Raw genomic sequence first — 15,451 nt, forward strand, 5'->3', positions numbered from 1 at the left:
GGCAGGAAGGGCAATTAATCAGGTTACTACTGTCTGATGAAATGATCCCTTAACACCATTCAATTCCCTTTGTTCTAATTCTGTGCTCTCAAGAGAAGCATCTAATCTATAATTTCATCTCCTCAGAGAACCTACCTACCCAGGAGGGTATGCCCTTGCAGATGACTGGTCCCGGTTGTCAAGCCCCAGAATATCCCTCCAATATAATTTAAAACTTTGGGATTCAAGCTTATGAATTAGCCTCAGGTGAATTTATCTCTGGTGACTTGCTCCCCTAAGACTAGAACACCTGTAGCAATTTGACAAATCTACATTTCTAAATCTACACCAAGACATGGCAATTGCATTAAAATATATTACTTGAGGCATATCCTGAAAAAGTAGCCTAAGTCACCCACAGATTAAAAAATTAAGTTATTAAACATCTTTTAAGCTCCTGCTTGATTGATTTGGTGATGACCCTTTTTGGAATCTGTGTTAGGCATTATTTCATGCTGACTTCAGCAAAATAATTCATCCTGCTGCGGAAATTAGTCTGGGTTAGTTTTGTTCTAAATCATTCCAACACCTGGACACTAAAGATACAAAACACTAACATTATACTTCAGTACCTTTGGCAATAATATTTCAGAAAGATCCTATCAGTAAATTCTTATGTAAAAATAAAGCTCTATGTTAGTCTTAGTCTAAAATAATATGTGCAATTCTAGAAAATAAAAGCTTCCACAGCATTAACATCTAACTCTGGTGTCTTTGGTATGCATTGCATACTCCCATTAACCAGACTCATATAATGTAAAATTTATATTGTGAAAGTAATATGACCACTTTGCTGAAAAACTATCTCAGTGTCAAGCTGGTAGGTGAATTTCAACAGATATTTGTGTTAGAGAACTTGGTTGGAGTTTCACTCTGACATGGGACAATTATTCTGCCTTGCAATCCCTCAGTTTCCTCCTCTGTCCAAGGAGAATATAGTACCCTGTTGGGAGGATTAAATTATTTAACACATATAGAGTGCTTAGAACATTACACATAGCAAATTTAGTTCCTGTAATTATGTATTCTCAAATGCTGGCTATTGCAGCAGATTTGGAAGTCAGAGATTTTTTGCTTCACTTCTTTGTGACTTTGCTGAGGCCTCTAGAGTTATGCTCATTTCATGGGCCTTTTGAATGTAAAACAAGTTCTGGGGGTTGGAGCATGCTAAAATATTTTCCCATTGTTCTAACAGATTTTGAACGGCAGATTCTCTCAAAGTGGCTCTTCTCATATGCTTTCATTACAAGGTGAGAGTGACTATAACTTTACCTGGCTTGGATTCAGCTGGTCTGAACAAATCTCTCTCTCAACGAATGCCTTTCCAGCATTTCAGGGACCTTGGGTTAAGAATTCTCTATTGACTCAGAGTCGGAGCAAACTTGAAGATCCACTGCTTTTCAGCCCCAATGGATACACTTTGTCAAAGTGTCTTATTTTCTTTTTAATAGGAAAGGATTCTAATTGTTTACACATTTTCAAAATGTACATCAATAAATATCTACAGATGAGTGAGATAAAGATATCTTCTCTATATTTGAACCTCCACACCTGACCCCTGAATGCAGAGATGTGTCATTTCACTGGGATATATAAACAATTTGCTTTAAAAATTATTCAGGAAATTACTTTACAGGAGATCTCAAAAGTAGATTCAAACAAAAGTTCAATGTTGTTTTATCATTTTCAGTTCTTCTTTAGTTCTTAAAAACCTTTATGCTACTATATTCTTTATATATATTCCTGCCAAAGGAAAGCAAAGATTCAAAAATTGTAATAGATTTCACATCTACTCTTACCTCAGATTTTTAAATGTATTATTTCCATAGGCTTAATGTTATTGAAGTACAATATTTGATACAAATGTAAATTTTACTTTAACTTTCGTATAGCATACATTGCCTTTCTCTACTTTGGTGATCAATACGTAATTCTCCAAGATGGGGTGTGAGAATTGAAGCATAAGATTTTACATTCCCCTCACAATGAGCATATTTTGGATATGAAACTCTGAAAAGAATTTTGGTGAGTAATGAAACCTAATTACTAAAGCTTTTTAGATATTTATGAATGACTATGACACGCTAAAAAATCTATATCTTTCCACATGTGTATAAAATTTAGACAGATTTGAAATGTGATTATACGCCCTTTTTTCAAACTGATTTTTTTTCTTTGCTATTCTGATACAAAAATGGTCACTTTAGATCAAGCTCCTAAAACTTTCTTTTTTCCCCCTGCATCTTGAACTTTTTGCTTGGAGACATTTAATGAAAAGGACAAAAAGAAAAAAAATTCCATCTGTATGTCTCTTTGGAAATTCAGGTTTCTTGAAGATCAGGGACAGAACTCAATAGATCCCTCAACGTTTAAACTTTCTGAATATGACATGATTTGTAATGTAGAAGTAAAGGCACATCAAAGTTGGCAATTCAAAAATGTGACCTGTCTATTGTATTTAACTTTCAGGTGAGTTCATGAGTTTCTTCCTGCTGTGTCTCTTTCCTGTCCCATTTTAGGCAGATGGAAGAATAATAGCAATCATTCTTCTCTATGTTTTAACAGCATAGTTTATTTGAGGATGCTGTTAGTTTTATCATTTGAAAAACAAAGTGCAATATCTGGATAATACAAGCTTATAGCTCCGTATCTAAAGGAAATATAAAGTTAGATTTAGTGTTTTAATGTGGAAAATACTTTTTAATCCTAAAATAGATAACTTTAGTTTCTTTGATTCAGTGTATTACAGCAATATTCTGTTTCTTTTATTAACCTGTGCTCTAACACCAATAAATGATCCATTGTTTTTAAAACATACTAGATTTCTGTGTGTATTCATAAGGCAATATTAACAAGCTTAACAGACAGTCATATAAAAGATGGAACACTTTTACTTAAATACTGTTTCAAAGAGCTAGGGATATCTGGTTTCAGATATAATAATCACTAGTACCTGCCACCACCATTCAGCATCTGGGCATGCAGTGAAATTGAGAAGTAAAGGTTTATGATCAAAATATTAACTCATGAGTAATGAAATTGTCAAATAACGCATGTCATATATATAACTAAACAACTTTTAGTTCATGATACCTCTCCACCAACTCCAACTTTGTGTATATTGAGTCCAAATTCATGTCACTATTTTCTACGAGTTGTATTCACCTGGATAAAAGATAAATCATTGGAGATTTTATGTTTTACTGAGTTGAAAAGAAAGGTAAGAATATTTTTATGCTTGAACTATAGCTTTGTCCTAATACATATCCTTGAAGATTATAGGCATATATAGCTTTTCTTTGTTATTTTATACCCTTTCCCTACAATGAGAGAACTAGTCAATGGCTTCCTATTGGTCTTCATAATTAGAGCTGTATATATTAATAATATAAGGAAAAGCTTAAGAGATCAAATGAACACAGTAACTCAGTATAACATATATAGGCTATGCCTCTGTTGATTATTTGAAGGTTATCTAACTGCCTAAAGATTACTTAAAGACCATTACAGAAGAAACAGAAAATGGAATCTGTTCTGAAAGCAGAGAATTGTTAACATATGAAAATACTTGTATTTATTTGTTAAAGCAATTCATACCACACTCTCTAAAGGAGAACATATTTGATCTTCCATTCAGTGATCTTATATCCTTGTAGATAAATCTTTTTTCTGTATGAATAGATATAATTCTAAATACTGTGTGCTTGTCAGAATCATGAAGTGACTTGGAGAAAGCCTTATTTTCAAAATTATCTTGTCAATTTCATTGTGACAGTAACAGAGGTAGGTAGCAGCAGTTTTCTTCTGATTATGTTAAAATCTCATCTATTATTTAGTTTAAAGCTGACAGCATATATTAAGCCTTAATGAAGGCTTTCAGTAATTTCAGACTAAATTTATCTTCACCAATTTTATACATTTTTGTCATTTGAGGGTTATAATTTGATCAAAGGTTAATTTCAGGAGGAGTTTTTCCAAATTATTTCAACATTAAATAAGTAGAGCATGAATTTTTGGGAAATATACCCATGTGAAACTATTTTTAGCAGAAATGGAATTATAAGACAGGCATTGAAGAAAAGCTTTGACTTTTTTCTAGTAGAAAAATGTAGTTCCCATTTTTGTCCATATTCACATCCCTCAGTCATCGAGTCTAGCCTGTCCTCTCTACTCCCTGCCAGTCATCCTAATTCATAGACTATGAATTGTCTTAATCTCAGTGGAAAACATTGGACTTTAATGATCTGTGGAGTAGTATCAGATTAATTGCATAGATAAGTATAAGAAAAACATTTAGGTGAAAAATATGTTTAAGGGCTAAATATTTTGCTAATAAAAATAATATTGAATTTAGGTCTTTTCTTTAATTTTTTAAACAGAAATCATATTACTTTTCTATAGTTTCCTTTTCCCATCAGTTTTCTCCCATTGGATGGTATCAACTGATAGAAAATGTTTTCAGCCACTCTTGGAAAATGTGAATTCCTAGAGCTCAGAAGAAAGAGAAATTGCTTTTACTTTCCTCCCACATTCTCTCTTGGAACTAACTTAACATTTTGATCCAGCAGAGAATTGGTCTCCTGTAGCCAATACTGTGAATAACTGCCAACTTCAAAGCTTTTTTAGAATTCTCTAAATGTTATGTGGAAAACAATGTCACAGTACATATGTTGGGGTTAAAAACCCTCCTAGCCAGATGCACAACCTAAATTCTTATAATAACTGCCCTTTGTTGGCAATAAGATATATAGTCTCTTTTTTATGTACAAGTGTGCCAAGCCAGAATTCGTAGGTTAAAAACAAACCGAATTCTAACAAAAAATGGTGAAGAATTTGGATGTTTATAAATTCTTTTTTGAGTGACACAATTTGTCACTTAGTGTATAATTGTTATACATTAAATTAACAAACAGGGTTTATAATTTGGTATGTTGTATTTATTAAAATTATTTTTAAATCAAATTATCACCTAGTTAAATATAAGGAAGCAGTTCAGAAATGCTACTTATATTGATTCTAAGAAATGCATTATATTTTATAATATTGAATACTTCAAATACTGAAAATTTAAGGATGGTAGCTATCATTGATGACTTATAACAATACTACACTGTAAATTGTACATTTACTTCAAATTTTCCTGACCAGACTATGACCAAAATCCTTGAGAAGTAATAGGTATATCAGGAAAGTTGAGCATATACCAAAACTATAGAACATAAAAAAATAAGGACTGATTTTTTAAAACATTCTATTCACTTCTTTTAAATATTCTTTTGGTACTTTAAAGAAACTACTAGTTGTGTGGTAAAAGAATGTTTTCTCCAATGTGTGAAGTTATGTTGAAAGACATGAAAGATGTAATAGGACTGGTCAAATATATTGACACACACGTCCTCTTATCTTAACCACCGTCTTAGTTTGGGTTTCTGCAAAACTTGACCTGACCCTGTTGTAGAGACTTGTGTGCAAGTAATTGATTTCAGTAGTAATACCAGGAAGCACTGGTTATAGAATAAGGAAGTAACTCTGGTAAGGAAAGGAAATTAAAGTGAAGGTGTGCTTATGAGCAGTTTACCACTGTGGGCAACTGGAGCTCAAGCTTGTGGGCAACCCCTGGGGGAATGTGTAGAATCTGGCTCAGAGTTGTACTATCCAAGGTGAAGAAAGCTGAGGGTTACTGGAGAGTAGGCCACCTCCCCATCTGTCACTGGTTGAAGACTCTTCCTGGGGAGGGACATTAATTCTCTGCTATTCTTTCCTGCCCCACTGCACAGTTCAGGCCTGTGAAAGTCAGAAAAAGCTTTCAGGCTTAATGTTGCAAGAGTTTACAGCAAAAATGAAAAGCATGAGGGGTCAGTGAGTGCTGTGGATATATGAGCAAAGTATCCACAGCTTCTCTTAAACATGGACTAAGTTTTTTTGTTTTTTTGTTTTTTTAATTAATTAATTTATTTATTTTTGGCTGTGTTGGGTCTTCGTTTCTGTGCAAGGGCTTTCTCTAGTTGTGGCAAGCGGGGGCCACTCTTCATCGCGGTGTGCGGGCCTCTCACTATCGCGGCCTCTCTTGTTGAGGAGCACAGGCTCCAGACGCGCAGTCTCAGTAGTTGTGGCTCACGGGCTTAGTTGCTCCACGGCATGTGGGATCTTCCCGGACCAGGGCTTGAACCCGTGTCCCCTGCATTGGCAGGCAGATTTTTAACCACTGCGCCACCAGGGAAGCCCTGGACTAAGTTTTTGATATGCACATGGGAAGAGTAGAAAAATTCATCTTTACAGATAGCTATTTAGCATATATGATAAGACAGCATGATAAAATTATTTGTGGAAGTGGATTAAAGTAGTGTAATAATTTAAATTCAAATGTTAAACATGATGGTACCTCGGCAACGTCTTTTCCATTAGGAATGTGATTGAACTGGAGTCAAACAGGAAGCTGCTCATTATTGTAAATAAGTATGGAAATGTAACACAGCCTTTGTGGGTAGGCAGGCCATGCAGGAATGGCATTCAAGGGGACCCAAAAATTTAATTCAAACAATAGAAGTGGTTAGAATTGGGTTTATTCAAACAGCATCAAATATGATTGGTATGGTATTACTTGGGAATCAGGCAGGAATTTAGCACTATAGGAACTTTGTAAGCAAGAGAAAGGAAGAAAGAAATCAACTTCAGTTAAGGAAAGATATCAAATAGGCTGTGATTCAAGGATGGGCTGAAGCTCACAGTAAGAGAGAATGTGTGGTGTACCATGCAATATCACAAGTAAAAATAAAAGACAGAAAAATTGAACAGAAGTCCCAATCTTTCAAGTAAGGCTAGAATTAACTACAGCATTTAAATCAAAGAGTAAAGATGGTCTGTTTATTCATAAATGTATTAAAAATGCCTAGAACTGTATCTGACATACAGATGGTGCTATATAGTTATTATTAGAATGGACAAAATGGGTACTCCAATTTGTTGGTTGGTCATTGTGTCCATGCAACATGTTGCAGTCAGGCAAAGAACATTTTTGGAAAGGGAGGTGGTGTTAGAAAAAATCAGAAGAGGAATTCAGCTGGATCATTCAATCCTCAGTACTGGAAATTGACTTACTTCAAACTTCCTTTGGATTTAGTTGGATTTAATAATGTCTCTTTATATTCAAACTGCCTATTTGAATTACACCCTGGATAAAATGGAAGTATTTCATAGGTTTAGATTTCAGAATCTTAGAAAAATGAGGCATATCATTATTTAATACTGCCTTCAAAGAACTCACCAAGTTTTTATGGATATAAAAATATGTTTGTATTTTCACACAATCAAATAACAATGCAAAAAATATGTACAACATGAGGTGGTGATGCAGAAATTAATACGAGGAGTTAGCAAGCAAGAACCACTTGGTCTAAAATAATTATGCCCTAGGAATAAAGGTAAAAAAGAAGGATGTTGGGATAATTTCAAAACTTAAAAATACTTAAATCTGTATGCTGAAATATAAGTGAACTTTGTGATTCAACAGAAAAGGGAAACAAAAGAGGAATAGAGGAAGGAATTACATGGAGTTTTACTAGAGCTGAATTTAAAAAAGGGTTTATGAGAGTTTACTAGTTTAAAACAGAAAAAAAAATGAATTGGTAATCTTTCTTCTGGAAATGTTCAAAGACTGATGAGTTTTCAGAGAGATTGTAAGGGAAAACTTTTAGCAATCGTAGATAGTAAAAAAAAATTTTCCAAGGTTATTTGTAATCTCATAACACATTCATGATTTCATGAATGTGTTATTAGATTTCAGATGAAGAGATGACTGCAGTGGCCACAGGCAGGAAAACTTTTGGTGTGAAAACCAAGAAAGTCAGAAATAAAGGACATAAAAGAAGATTTCTTCATTTCCAGCTCCTTCACTTATCTCTCAAAATTACACGGCGTATTCTTAGCCCTTGAAAAAGTCCAGTGTTTAACATGTCATACCCAATTACTTTGAAATGATATCCTTTTTTTGTGATAGATTATAAATAACTTTAGAATACTGAGAATTCCACAGTGGTATGCTTCAGAGTTTTCATTTTACTCATGGTGTTTTTAATTGATATGATATTCAGTGGTTACCTGTATCACTTAGGGCAGAGCTTAGGGCTAAAGCTGCTCTAAAAGACATTTGAAATACCGTGATTTAAATAAGATAGATTTTTTTATGTCTCTCTCATGCAATACCCTTAATGTGAGGAAACGTTCCACACTGTTGGGGGGCTCAGTTTCATATCATCACTCAGGGATGCAGATTTCATCAGTCTTGTCCATCTGCCATATTAAGAATGCTGACTTCTCCACATGGTCCCAGTGGTGAATCCACTGGTCCATTTTCCACAAAGTGGAAAAAAGCTTGGAAGAAAACAAGATCAAAGTGTAAAGTCTCAGGCTCAGAAATGATACACTTTACTTCTGCTTAATTCTATTAGCAAAAACTTAATTACACTGAACTTTGAGGGAAGCTGGCAGCCATCTGCCCTGTTACAAATACATTGCTAAGGAGAGATGGAAAACCAAAATTAGGTGAACCCCAAGCAATCTGTGCCAAAAACCCAAAATAAAAGGCAGAACATGAGGTATCAACCTACTCAAATCATCAGGGTGTTTGAATTTTTTAAAGTTACATTTCCCTAAGAGTATTATTAATCTTTTGGTAAACAAAGGAATATGAAAATTACCATAGTCGATTTAAGGATAATCTACCCCCATTTTCTTTCCTGGTTAAGTTTTTGGTGTCTTTATGCTTTTACTGAGAAAGTTTGTCTCTGACTGAGACGAAATAGAACTAACTGGCATTAGAAATATAAATTTTTTTTTGGTTTAAAATATCTTTGTAATATCTGTATTTTAAAGATTAATATTACTTTGTACACAAAAGAAAAATCTCCTAATCCTAATACACAAGGTCATTTTATTCTTTATACATTTTCTCTACTTTAGGGTTCTAAGAAAATCCAAATTCAAACTTAGCCTTCAATCTCAAGGCAAGCATAAGAGGATTCTTTACAGACTGTATAGAACTTGATGGCAGAAGCTTGAAGTATTTTAAAGTAATCCAGACTTTTCTTATTTCTGGTGACATAGTTTAATGGAATGATTTCTTTTTAGTAATATATTTTTACACCACAGTATTCCACTACTACTCAAAAATTCTTTTTAACTTAGTATTTACTGTATATTTTTCATTTCTCAATTATTTGTCTTTTGTTCATTTAATTGCTTGCTAAAACATTTTCTTTTTAAATTACACAAAATACTTTTCTTAACTCTTCTCACTTGCCCTGGGGGAAATGTATAAAATTTAGATTTTTATACACACAGAGATATCCTTGAGACAGAATATACAGAAATATAGATGTAGATACAGAAATCTATATAGATAGATATAGAAATATGGACATGGATGTAAATATATACAATTCTACTCTGTTCGTAGATCTAATTTATTATGCCATTGCCACTGATATTTACAGAACCTGGGTTATGCTAGAAAATGCATTATACACTTTTTGAAATAATAAATCTAAATATTAAAGATTTGAGATAATAAACTTCAGTGATTATGTTTAAAATGTTCATTATTTTTTTCTTTCGGTTTGCATAGTTTGGAGCTGGTATTATGTTATCTATTTTGGGGAAAACAAACATTTATTAAAAGCCTAGTATGCCCCATGTGTTTTACATACCTCTTATTTAGGCTTACAAAAACCCCACATGGTAGATAGATAATATTACTACTCCCTACTTTTTTAAAAGATGGGAAATTAAGTTTCAGAGAGATATAGATAACTTGATAATTCTATTGAGCTAACAACTGGTAGAGTATCTAGCTTTAAAGTTTGGGCCCTTCTATTCTATCACAATATGTGTATTGCCTTTGTAAATTACTGCTGAATTTTTATTTACATATTGAGCTGTTAGTTTCTTACACAACAGCGATGGCAATTATTTCAATACTGTCTCTCTATCATATGTGTGTAATTAATACTGTATTTCATATATTAAAAACAGAATTTTACCAATAAACTATTATTTCATTGGATTTATATATTGTTTATTTCATTGAATTTATATATTTCATTGGATTTATTTCATTGGATTTATATATTGTTGGTTACTACAATGAGGGTTACATTTCCGTTGAAAATGAATATTATTCTTCAAAAATTCTGCCATTTAAAATGCAATTTCAATAAATGACTATTAATTAGTTTACTGAGCACATTGAGAGATAATGAAGGAGGTAACAATCATGGCAGAAATGCATTAATATTAAATATTTACCACTTAACTCATTCTTATTGGACATAGCTGTCGATAAAATATGCCCTTACTGTTGACAAGTAGCTCCTGTGTTTTGCTTGTAGATTAGCTTGCAGCCCTGCTCTGTATTCTTTATCTTCATCACTGCACCAGTCCTTTAATTAGGCAGTGAAATCTTCTGCATAGTGATTAGGAAATCACAGTTAAGAAGTTGTTACAAAGAGATGTTTCTGGAAGCTACTCAAAATAGCTCCACGCTTTGGAAATTTCCCCATGTACAGTATCAAGGAAACATGTTCATATTTTAAAAGCAAGTGACAACTGACCTTCAGTTAATCAGGTTTACTAAATTTTTAATCCTCAATCCTGAAATGTTGGGTGTAACTAGAAAAAGTCTTGAACCATGGTTGGCAAAGAATGGCAACTTTATTATTCAACCTGTGAAATGAGGTGGTGAAGCACTTTTGTGTTGGACTTTAAACTGATTTTAGAATCTTAAGAGTATATTTGATCTTATGCAAATAATTTTGTTACTATTGCATGCAAATAAAATTTGAAAATATACCTTAGAAAACTGAGAAACTGATCCACTTTTATAATTATCCCATTACCAACACTTTAAATTATGATACTTTATAAGAAGTACTGATTTCAGAATCAAAATTTATGATTTCAGAATTCAGAGATATAACTGACCAAGGTAAATATGACTTGATGCTATCTAAACAACTATAGGACTCAAGAAACAGGTCATATTTCCAGATAGTTTTATCATCGTGGAGAAATTATTCTAGTTAATATAACATGTAAAATTCAAATGTAACACTCAAAGTTATTACTATTACACAGAACCAAGGTAGGAAAAATATTGATGCTATGAGAAGTAAGTTTAAGACATAAAAATTTAATTGAATCGGAAAGGAAAGCTGATATGTTCCCAGCACGCTAATTAACACCTCTGATTTTTTTTCATCATTTTATACATCGGAGAGGGTTGTTTTTAAGTCCCCCTTTCTGTGATTTGGATGGGCTTCTAGTGATGGCAAAGATAATGAAAGGTAGATCATGTCGTGGGAATTAGCATATTAACATAATGTTTGTGAATAAAACATATCAATATATACCATGATGAAAATAGTATGGAAAATACTTTGGAAAAATTAAACATGTTGCGGTCAGTATCTCCATATATTTTAAAGTGGCTAAAATAATACTGTTTGACAAGATTTTACATGAAAAAGGAGTACAAATGAGCAGTTTTTCACCAACAGAATTTTTTTCAAATAATGACCAAAATATTTTTTGATGAACAATTTTATCTTGTAGTTAGTTACCTTCTGGAGATAGTTCTAGATCTTTAAGTCTGTTGATGGTAACTCCTGGGGGCAGTTCACAGTCTTTCTGTTTCTCAGTTTTTTTCTCTGGTTCAATTTTGGCATATTGTCTTCTACCAGGCAGTAAAGGGTAATTTTTAAGTGTAAAGACTGTGGATCCAAACTTCCTGGATAGAAGTATCAGCCTCTACCTCTTGGACAAACTCTGTAACATCTCTTTGCCCCAGGTTTTTCATCTGAAGGATAAAAATAATAATCTGTGCCTCATTGGGGTGGGTTGATGAAATGCATTAATATAGATTAAGTTCTTGGAACAGTGCCTTGCAAATGGTAGGCACTTAGAGTATTGTTTCTAGGCGAATAGAGCTAACTATTGGGTTCCTTTAGTTTGCTTTCCTGATGTATTTTTCATAGCATTGGGTCTTCTCCCCACAATCTAACAAAAAATATAAAAAGGAAAGGACACCACCTAGGAGGGATAGTTAAATCTTTGAGGTCAAAATTCAGTTTCAGCATCTATGACATGGATGTATTTGCAGTATTCTACTCTGTCCTAGACTCTCTCTCAATTCAGAGACTCTCTTGTTCACCTTTTCCAGAGAATAAACCACCAGTTTTTACATGGGTAGAATGGGAGGGGGCATTTGTTGGTGTCCTGAACAGATGTTAAACTCTTTCACTCCCACTTGCATTTGTAATGGTGAGGATTCCTCCAAAGCCCAAGCTTTGGGAACATTTTGCTCTGTTAATCAATTTGGTTCTCAACTGTACCAGTTACCAGTTTAGGATTCTGTTTCTTCCAAGGATCTGATAAGCAATATACCATTTGTTCCTCTGTTTTCCAGCTTACAAATATTCCTCCTCCTCTTCCCTCTCTTCTCTCTTCTATTTCCCTTAATTTGAATATTTATGCCTTTTTAGAATATTATTTACCTTTCTCATAGGGCTTGAGGAGGAAGTAAAAAGGAAATGTGTCCAATCAAGCATTTTGACCCCAAAGCCTAGAGAATAATTTTCGAAACAGTATTTAAAAATAATTGAGGGGATTCCCTGGTGGCGCAGTGGTTGAGAGTCCGCCTGCCGATGCAGGGGACACGGGTTCGTGCCCCGGTCCGGGAAGATCCCACATGCCGCAGAGCGGCTGGGCCCGTGAGCCATGGCCGCTGAGCCTGCGCGTCCGGAGCCTGTGCTCCACAACGGGAGAGGCCACAACAGTGAGAGGCCCGCGTACCACAAAAAAAAAAAAAAAAATTAATTGAGGATATTTAATGAGAGATTTAAAGTTGTTTCATAAAAATCTCTGCTGATATTCTGCCAAATTTTCCAGCTCCTTAGAGGGTGAATATTGCTCAAAAATATAGATACAGACTATTGTATCTTTTTCAGGTAACCACTTACCCTAACCAGGGGCTAACATGAGGCCCTGATGATTGAGGTATTTGAGAGCCAATGCCTCACACATGCCCTTATATTTCCTTTGCATTAGGCTTTGAATCATCTTGCTTATAGACTGTAGGAGCAGTCGAAGAGTTTAAGATATGGAGAAATATATTTTATTTTCTTTGCTCCTTTTAGGACACATAAGCAAGGCTGACATTCCTTGGAGTTAGAATTCCTATATAATTTCAATTAAATGTGGAGGAAGCAATTTCTATTTCAAAATTTAACCTCGTTTTACAATTCACTTTGTCAGGGTTGTTCCCACAATATAAAATAAGGAGAGAGGGAAGTTAGTGGAGAGGAGATGGTATTAGTTTTCATACTTTTTGTGCATACCCATTCAAATTTCACTGATAATTTTTGTTAAAGTCAAGTTTAATAATAAGCTTTAACTTTATTGTATGAAGTTTTCTTTTCTTTTTCTTTTCAATCCAGGGAGGAAAGAGTAAATAAAAGTATGACACATCACTTATTTCTATCTCTGCCCTCCATACTCTTTTATTTGCCAAGTAAGAGTCATCGAAATTATGTTGAATGGAGCCTGCTTCTGAGTTTCCATTTCTGTTAAAGAACTGGAAACCGAAAAGTGGCAGAGGACCAACGACGACTAGGTATAATAGATTAACGGTTTATGGAGGCCAAGAATGAAAGACTATTATCAAGCAGTCACTAAACTTGAGTTCAGATCCAGCGATGCCTCGAAACTGTGTCTCTCAGGCGTTTTATCTAACCTCTCTCAGCTACGGTTCTCTTATTTATACAATATTATTAAATATAATCCCTTCCTTGCATTCCTTAAGTATTGTTGCAAAGATCAAGTGAGTTTTTACTAATGAAAGTAATTAAAATTTCTTAAGTGATGACACGAAATATTCAAAGTTATTATTATATCTTCTTTACCCGTATTAGTCAGAATTCTCCAGTAAAACATAAGCAACAGGACGTATATATATATATAGAGAGAGAGAGAGGGGGGTTGGGTTGGGGGCAAGGTATTGACGAGGATTAGGGTTTGCTTGACAAGAGACAGAATCCTTACCCGGTGAGTCTGGGATTGGTGGCAGCTGGGGCACCAGGTGTTTCTCATCCCAGGACTCCCCGCCGCCCCGTGCAACCCCCGAGATCTCGTGAGATCGCGCTGTAGAAGGACGAGGGTAGGCGGAAACAGGAGAAAAGTAGAGAGAGAAGACGGGAGGTGAGGAGAGGAGAGGAGAGAGATTTATTTTAAAAAAAGGCAGTGGGATTGCGGAGTCTTGGTAAATCCAAATTCAGCTTGGCCGGCTGCGGGGACTGGAGACCCAGGGAAGAGCTGCGTTTCGAGTCCAAAAGCTGTCTGCTGGCAGAAGTTCGTCTTGCTCAGAGGAGGTCAGTCTTTGTTCTTTTAAGGCTTCAATTGTTTTTTATGAGGGCCTTCCGCATTATTGAGAATAATCTGTTTTACTCAAAGTCCACCAATTTAAATGTTAATCTCATTCAAAAAACACCTTACAGAATCATGCAGAATAATGTTTGACCAAATATCTGGGCGCTGGGCCCTGTGGCCCAGCCAAGGTGACCTGTATGGTTAACCATCACGTTACTTCATTGGATGATTAAAATACTCCTATGAATATTTCAAGTATTTACTTCGTATTTCAAGTTTCAAACATGGACCTTCAAAGTAGAAATATCAGGATTTATATTATAATTTATATAATAGTGACAGACTAGCACATTTTAAAATGTGAGTTTGTGTGGGTGTGTGTGAGATGATATCCACTTAGAGGGCTGTTTTGCAGAGTTAATGAGTCGGTCTGTGTAAAGCTTTTGACTCAGTCCTGGCAAATTATAGGACTCTATATATGTTATAAATTATTCCTATCATAAAAACGATTTAGTCGGCATGTGCCACAACAGTAAATGTTACCCTGCTTCCTGGCCACGTGTTGATAATCTTCCTAAACTGCAGACTCACCATCCTTGGAGCTCAAGGAAAGATTTCACAGGTGTAGTGCCAGACGACATGACAGTAACACATGACTGGCACACACCTACTAAACTCTCCAATCTACCTTAATATTGAGAAAATAAATCTTCTTGGGAAGAATAACAAAGAAAAGACCAGTGAGGTTCTGGTTAAAAGCATAGGGAATTTTTCCTCTCCTGCAAATTTGTTTTTCAGCTGTTCATTTGGCAGTATAAGGGTTAGACAGATGTTCAGATTATTTTTAGATGATTTTAATATTGGCAAAGTAAGTAGGGAACATATAGAAAGTAGAGAACTCAGGCATTCAGACCTTTCCAGTTGAGGTTTGCCTCAGTTATCTAATTGCAACAGGAAGAAACAGATATGTGCCTGGGCATTGCTCTGCTTCTGG

At 34.7% G+C, this 15,451-nt stretch overlaps 1 protein-coding gene across 4 annotated transcripts in view; it reads left to right on the forward strand.

The window, feature by feature from the left end:
- The window catches only part of CADM2 (cell adhesion molecule 2), a 1,069,280-nt gene that overhangs the window by 479,569 nt on the left and 574,260 nt on the right, over window positions 1-15,451 (forward strand). The window contains exon 1 of one of the 4 annotated variants that reach the window (XM_060297932.1): window positions 14,381-14,459. The exons of the other annotated variants lie outside the window; for them this stretch is intronic. The gene's annotated coding sequence lies outside the window, so the exon portion shown is untranslated. Of the gene's footprint in view, window positions 1-14,380; window positions 14,460-15,451 lie in introns of those variants that run through there. 4 annotated transcript variants of the gene reach the window in all.

This window comes from Globicephala melas, chromosome 4, assembly GCF_963455315.2.
Source record: "Globicephala melas chromosome 4, mGloMel1.2, whole genome shotgun sequence".
NCBI classification, from domain to species: domain Eukaryota; kingdom Metazoa; phylum Chordata; class Mammalia; order Artiodactyla; family Delphinidae; genus Globicephala; species Globicephala melas.